The sequence below is a fragment of the Chinchilla lanigera genome, unplaced genomic scaffold (assembly GCF_000276665.1).
Source record: "Chinchilla lanigera isolate Chin_1 unplaced genomic scaffold, ChiLan1.0 scaffold00069, whole genome shotgun sequence".
NCBI lineage: Eukaryota > Metazoa > Chordata > Mammalia > Rodentia > Chinchillidae > Chinchilla > Chinchilla lanigera.
In genome coordinates, this window is record NW_004955470.1 from 680,729 (window position 1) to 687,933 (window position 7,205).

At 38.4% G+C, this 7,205-nt stretch overlaps 1 pseudogene; it reads right to left on the reverse strand.

The window, feature by feature from the left end:
* Positions 1-4,461: 4,461 nt before the first annotated feature.
* Positions 4,462-5,155, reverse strand: LOC102020653 (annotated as a pseudogene).
* Positions 5,156-7,205: the final 2,050 nt, after the last annotated feature.

Genomic DNA, 7,205 nt, shown 5'->3' on the forward strand with positions numbered 1-7,205 from the left:
GCTCTGGTGCAGGCAGTGATATGGGCTCTGAAGAGCAGTGGTGTTGGGAGGAGCATGCAAATCAGCAGGAGCCAGCTGAGCTGAGCTTGCAGCTGCAGAAACACTGGCCTCTTTTTTTCACACTTGAGCGAGCCATGCCCAGGTGGTCAGGTCAGAAGGCTCTTGGCTCAGCCTGAGCTCAGCATTTCTCCTCTATCGTCACAGAACTTGCTATTGTTGTCTTCCTGTCTTACCAAAGCTCTAGACTCAGCCAGATGCTGTTCAGTACAAGCGTATTAAACACAAGATAGAAGCCTGTAGGGTTGTTTCTCTCCACCTCTAATGAGTCTCATCATCTCCCTATGTACCTAATTGTGTCTGGTTGAAATAGAGCTTTGTGTGAAGTTTATCTTGCAGACATTCTTCTCCTTTTCAATTTTGCAGTCTTTCCCAGGGTCCTTAATGCAGCCTTACCTGTCTGAGAATTTGCAAAGGGTAACAATTCTTCAGGCTCAGTAGCACAGGTCAGTGGACAACCACAGCTCACAGGGGAGCAACACTGGGTCTGTCTTTCTTCGGCACATGATACCATTTTGCTGAAATCAGAACTTGAACTTTCTGTGCAGGCAATGAACTTTTCCTTGGGTGATCCTCCATGTCATTTTATTACAGTGCATCAGTCAACCCAAACTCTGGCCCTTTCACTTTAATGATCTTGGAGAACTTTGTTTACACTTGCAATAGAGTCTCTAAAAATATCATATTCACCAACAAAATTGTGAGTATTTTTTTCCTTCAGAAAAAGAAAAATATAGGCATGTCCACATTTATCCCTTTTATTCAAAATTATACTGAAGCTGCTAGGAAATACAATAAGAACACAAAGCAGTAAAATTCACAGATTGAAGGAAGAAAGGGATATCTTCATATACTTACAACAAAATTTCACATAAATTCCTAAAGACTGAACCAAAAATCACTAGAAAAATAATTTCATTCAGGCTCTGTGTTCACTGTCAATACACTCACTATGTCTTGTAAATTAAAAAACATTGAGATAAATAGAGATATTTTTCCATATTCTTCAAGTAGAAAATTTGATATTATTAAAATTTAATTTTCTCAAAAGATATATGTATAGAAAATATATTTCATGCAATGAAATGCAGTCAATCTACAAATCATTTATTACATCTGGGGGATGGGGCAACTTCGTGGAAGATACAAGTATATAATGCAGCAACCATTGTTAATTCCTATCATTTTGTTTTGAGGTCATGTTTTGCTTTTGTTGCTTTAGTGTTGCTTTGGTTTTCTCTTTATTGTTGTTTTGTTAGTTGTTTCAATCTTTAAAATAAAACATAAAAATCAATTTATGAGCAGTTTCTAGAATATACAAGAAAAATCAAAAAACCTATGATAGGCCCAGAAATTTCAAGGAATAGAAATAGAATATGAGGGCCGGTGATGTGGGTGAGTAGAACGAATGCCTGCCTGGCAAGTAGAAGGTCCTGAGATTGCCTCCCAGTACCAAAAAAAAAAAGAAAATATGATATGAATAAAATTATGTGTTAAGACTTTCATAGAAAATTTAGATATAGCTCAACAATACAGCATAAGGCCCTGGGTACGACCTCCAGCATTACATAAGTGGATGGGGGACTATTGAAGAACTTCAGTAAGACAGGGTTGTGCACCATAAGAACAAAGATAAAAAAACTGAACAAGCAAAAAGAGTCCAGGAGAAAAAGAGCTACATATACGTATTTCTGCAAAGATAGTAAAATTAATTGTACGTTCATGTGCCATTTTTTTTCCATTCAATGGTGAGGAGCAATGGGAAATGAAAATGAAATTAAGTACATATTGAAAAAATTTTGATCCATATGACATTAGGTAGAAATATGAATTAATGGAATATGATAGCCTATAGGAATGAGTCGGGAAGCTTCAGGAAAAAGGAAAGATGATAACTTCAGGCCTTAAGACTAGGCAAACATTTAAACAGGACAAAAATATGCACATAGAGTCACGGGAGAGAAATATTGGTAAGTTAGACTCCACTAAAAGTTATGAAAGAAATTACAGAAGACACAACTAAATGGTAAGATACCCCATGTTCCAGCACTGGAGGAACTAACACTGCTAAAATGTTCATACCATCCAAGGTGAATTACAGAGTCAGTGTAATCTCAATCAAAATTACATTGGGAAAATTCCACTGGAATAACAAATTATCCTGAAAAAGCAAAAGTTTTTCCTGCCTTTCTTTTTAACGAATTTGCTCTACACCCCATGGACTCATCAAAGTCAAGTCTATCAGTTATCCCTATAATATTAGATTTTCCTCCTCTAGAATTTCATACAAGAGAAATTATATAGGTTCTATTCCCTAGTGGCTTCCCACCTGCACACAGCATAGTTGTTTTTAGGTCAATTCACGTTGTTCATGTACCAATAATGTGATCTTCTTTCTTTCTGAGTACTATGTAATGGATGGTGATATCATAAGTTATTGTTTCATGTGTTGATGACGATGTAGGTACTTCTTATTTCAGGCTGTTATGAACAAAGTTACTTTTAGTAGTCCTTCACAAGATGCTGAGTGAACAGGTGTTTTCAAGCACGTTAGTCAAAGGCCTGAAAGAGCTACTCGTGGGCGTGATACATGGACAATAAGTTCTTAAGACTCTGCCAAGTTATTCTCCTAGGAAGTCATACGGTCATCATTTCCACCAGGAATTGATGGGCATTTAAGATGTTCACAATATTTGCTGTTTAAGATACAGTTTAATTGATACACAATATTAACTAGAGGAGGTACAGGTCATTAGGCATTTGTTAAGTAGCATTGTTCTGTGTTCAACATGTTTTAGAATACTAAGAGCTCATCTTAATTAATACAATCTATTGAAAAGGCAAAAGTAAGTAAAGAAAAAACTGGAGAGTAACGATAAATAAATGCAGCCAGTAAGTGAAATAAGGAAGTAGGGAACAGGCTATTCAGAGAGAATCCATTCTACTGCTGAACCTGAGATTACTCTGGAAAACAAGTTAGCATTATGCTTAAAGACTGTGTCCCTACAATGAACACAACCTCCTCTGCTGCCACCATCTGGATTGGAAGAATGAAAAACATGCTAGGGGTGCTATGTAAACCATGCCACATCCTGTTGTCTTCCCAAAGAATGAAGTCTATTTTTCAAACTCCACTGAAATGCTGTGTTTATGGAAAGTGTTCAAGTGCCACAGACCTAAAATGCACACATGCAGAGGTAAAAATAGAGACAGGAGATATATTTTCCAGTCCATAATGAAATCACCCCCTTTTTTCTTCACTTCTCAGAAAACAGATAAACAAGAGGCAAGGCACTCCTCTGACTGCTAAAGCAAGACCCTGAGCTAGGTTCAGTGAGCCACTGAAAGGATCTGAATGATATCAGAAAGAACAGTGAGAGTTTGTGTTCTACTTGTCCTTCCAACTGACTGTATGAGCATCAGAACTGATATCAGGTATGATCAATAAAATCAAGTGGAAAGAAAAAAAGAATTTAAAACTTCAGCTGAGTGTTTTAATATCACAATAGACACTTAACATTCAGTGCAAGTAATCTGTACCTTTCTGTGACCTCTGAGATGCAATCAGTATTATGAAAGCACTGTCATATTGCCCAGTAAATTATCTAACTCCTTTACTAAGCCAGGATATTAGTGATGATAATACATGCTATAGGGGGTCTTGGTTGTACCAACATGTATTATTTATTATTTTTTATTTGCGTTAATTAGCAGTATATTAGAAGTTAAGCTTTTCAAAATCTTCCATACTGTAAAATCCAAGATTTTATTATTTCAGAAAGCAAAAAAGTACAAATTGTAACACATGATTGACTTACAGAAATTGGAGGAAAAAAACATATACAGGTAGAAGACAGAGGTATTTAGATCAGGGAAGAACACTGGGTCATCCCAAAATGTTGGATACATGTCATTCTACATGTGTTTTCAGGTTAAGTATTCAACATCAAGAGTCACCCTTCATGTGAACTATGGATCTTCACTGATTGCAAAAGAATTGAAATTTATTGTAATGACACACTGTGTAGAGGTAGGGGCAGGGATATAAAAAACGTCTCTGCACTTCAACTTTTTTTTGTGACTATAACTCTCCAAAAGACATGAAAGTCTTTAAAATCTGTGGCTTGGAATCCATAGAAGAGCTTCTCTGTTGCCGTGTGAATACAAAATGATGCCACAATCCACATTATTCCAGTCTACTTTGGATTGATGCCCTTCATTATATCAGGATTGAGACACAAAAAAGAAAGTTATGGATTACAGGAGGTCTCTTGAACACTTCTACCAAATCCTTCCAGTGACCTTCAAAGCCTGGATGCATCTGAAGAACATGACCTGCTGTTGGACACACCAAGAGGAGCAGCTGGGGCAGCCTAGCCTCACACTTCTGCTTCCCTGGGAGGTTTATGTCATGGCTTGTATCACTGTGGGCGGGGAACTATAACCTTGTTGACAGTAGTAAGTTCCAACATCTTCAGGCAACAGGCTGCTGATGGTGAGAGTGAAGCCTGTCCCCGACCCACTGCCACTGAACCTGTCTGGGATGCCAGGTGCCCTGCTGGAGGCACCATAGATGAGGAGCCTGGGAGCCTGGCGAGGTTTCTGCTGGTACCAGGCTAGGGCGTTGCTCACACTCTGACTGGCCTTGCAGCTGAGAGTGGCTGTTTCTCCTGGAGACAAAGCCAGGGAGGCTGAAGTCTGGGTCAACAGGATTTGTCCAGTGGAATCTGATATTGAAAAATAAAACAGAAATGTCACCCATGGAATCTAGGTCATACCAACTGTCTTCTCAGTAGAGCTAAACTCATTGATCTACAGTGAACTTTAATAACTGTCCTTATTGTACAAAGACGCTCGTACTGAACACACAAGCCACCACTGAGTTTTGACAGATATGTAGAAATATCCCACACAGCCCTCACCTTGGACCCAGAGTAACAGGAGACAGGAGTTGAGCCAGAGCTTCCATGGTGCACTCTAGGTCCTCCCTGGTGCAGATCCTCCCCGGAGCTCTGGCGCAGGCAATGATATGGGCTCTGAAGGCCAGTGGGTGTTGGGAGGAGCATGCAAAGCAGCAGGAGCTGGATGAGCTGAGCTTGCAGCTGCAGAAACACTGGCCTCTAATGGTGCACACTTGAGCAAGCCATGCCCAGGTGGTCAGGCCAGAATTCCCGTGGCTCAGCCTGAGCACAGCATTTCTCCTCTGTGGTCACAGAACTTGCTCTTGTTGTCTTCCTGTCTTAGCAAACCTCTGGACTCAGCCAGATGCCATTCAGTACAAAGGTATTAAGCCCAAGACAGAAGCCTACAAGATTGTTTCTCTCCACCTCTAAAGTGTCTCATGATCTCCCTACGTACATAATAGTCTCTGGTTGAAATAAGGCTTTGTATGAAATTTGTCTTGCAGACATTCTTCTTCCTTCAAGTTTTTCAGTTTTTCCCAGGGTCCTTAATGCAGCTTTATCCTTCTGAGAATCTGCAAAGAGCAACAATTCTTTAGGCTCAGTAACGTAGGTCTGTGCACAACCACAACCTCACAGAGGAGCAGCACTGGGTCTGTCTTTCTTCAGAACATGATACCATTTTGCTGAAATGAGAACTTGAACTTTCTGTGCAGGCAATGAACTTATCTTTGGGTGATTCTCCATATCATTCCATTACACTGCATCAATCAACCCAGACTCCAGCCCTTTCACCTTAACAGTCTTGGAGAACTCTGTTTACACTTGTAATAAAGTCTCTAAAAACATCATTATCACCAATACAATTTGGAGTGTTCTATCCTTTGGAAAAGAAAAAATAAAAGCAAAGTCCACATTTATCTCTTTTATTCAAAATTATACTCAAGGTGCTGAGAAATTCAATAAGAAGATAAAGCTAGAAAATACAGGGTGTGGAAGAGAAAAAGGATATCTTCACATACTTACAGCAAAATTTTTGCATAAATTCCTAACAACTGAACCAAAAAGCTTTACAAAAATAATTTCACTCAGGCTCTGGGTTCACTGTCAATACACTCACTATGTCTTGAAATTATAAGCATTGAGATAAATAGAGATTTTTCCATGTTTATCAAGTAGAAAACTTGGTATTATAAAAAGTTAATTTTCTCAAAAGATGTATGTATACACAAATGCATTTCCTACAATGAATTCCAGTCAGTCTACAAATGATTTATTTATGTCTGGTGGACTTAGCAACTTCGTGGAAGATGAAGTATGTTATGCAGCAACCATTGTTAATTCCTATCATTTTGTTTTGAGGTCATGTGCCATTTTTGCTCTATAAGTGTTGTTTTGAATTTTTCTTGATTGTTGTTTCATTAGTTTTTTAAATTTTTAAAAGAAAAAAGTAAATAAATAAATTGATGAGCAGTTTCTGGAATATAGAAGGAAAATCAGAGAACCTAGGATAGGCACAAAAATTTTGAGGGATAAAAATAGAGTATGAGGGCTGGGGATATAGTTCATTGGCGCAAGAGCCTGCCTGGCAAGTGCAAGGTCCTGAGTGTGATTCCGTGTATGAAAAAAAACAATAGACTATGACTAAAATTACATTTTAGGACTTTTATAGGGAATGGGGACATAGCTCGATAGTACAGCATAAGCCCCTGGGTTCGACCTCCAGCATTACAAAAGTGTGTAGAGGTTATTGAAGAACTTCAGTAAGACAGTGTTGAGCACCACGAGAACAAAGGTAAATAAAATGAATAAGCAAAAAAAGAGTATGGGGAGAAAAGAGCCACATATACACATTTCTACAAAGATAGCAAAGTTAATTTTACGTTCATGTGCCATTTTCTTCCATTACATGGTGAGGAGCAATGGGAAACAAAATTGAAATTAAGTACATGTTGGAAAAATATTGATCCATAGGACGTCAGATAAAAATATGAATTAATGGAATCGTAACCTACAAGTATGAGTTGAGAACTATCGGGAGAAAGGCCAAGAGGATAATTTTAGGCCTTAAATGTAGGCAAACAGGGCCTAGGATATACCTCAGCCACATAAGCCCCTGCCTGGCAAGTGCAAGGTCTTGACTTTGATTTCTGGTACCAAAAAAAAAAAAAAAAAAGAAAAATAGGCAAATATTTAAACAGGACACAAACATGGACACACAGTCACAGGAGAGAAATATTGGTAAGT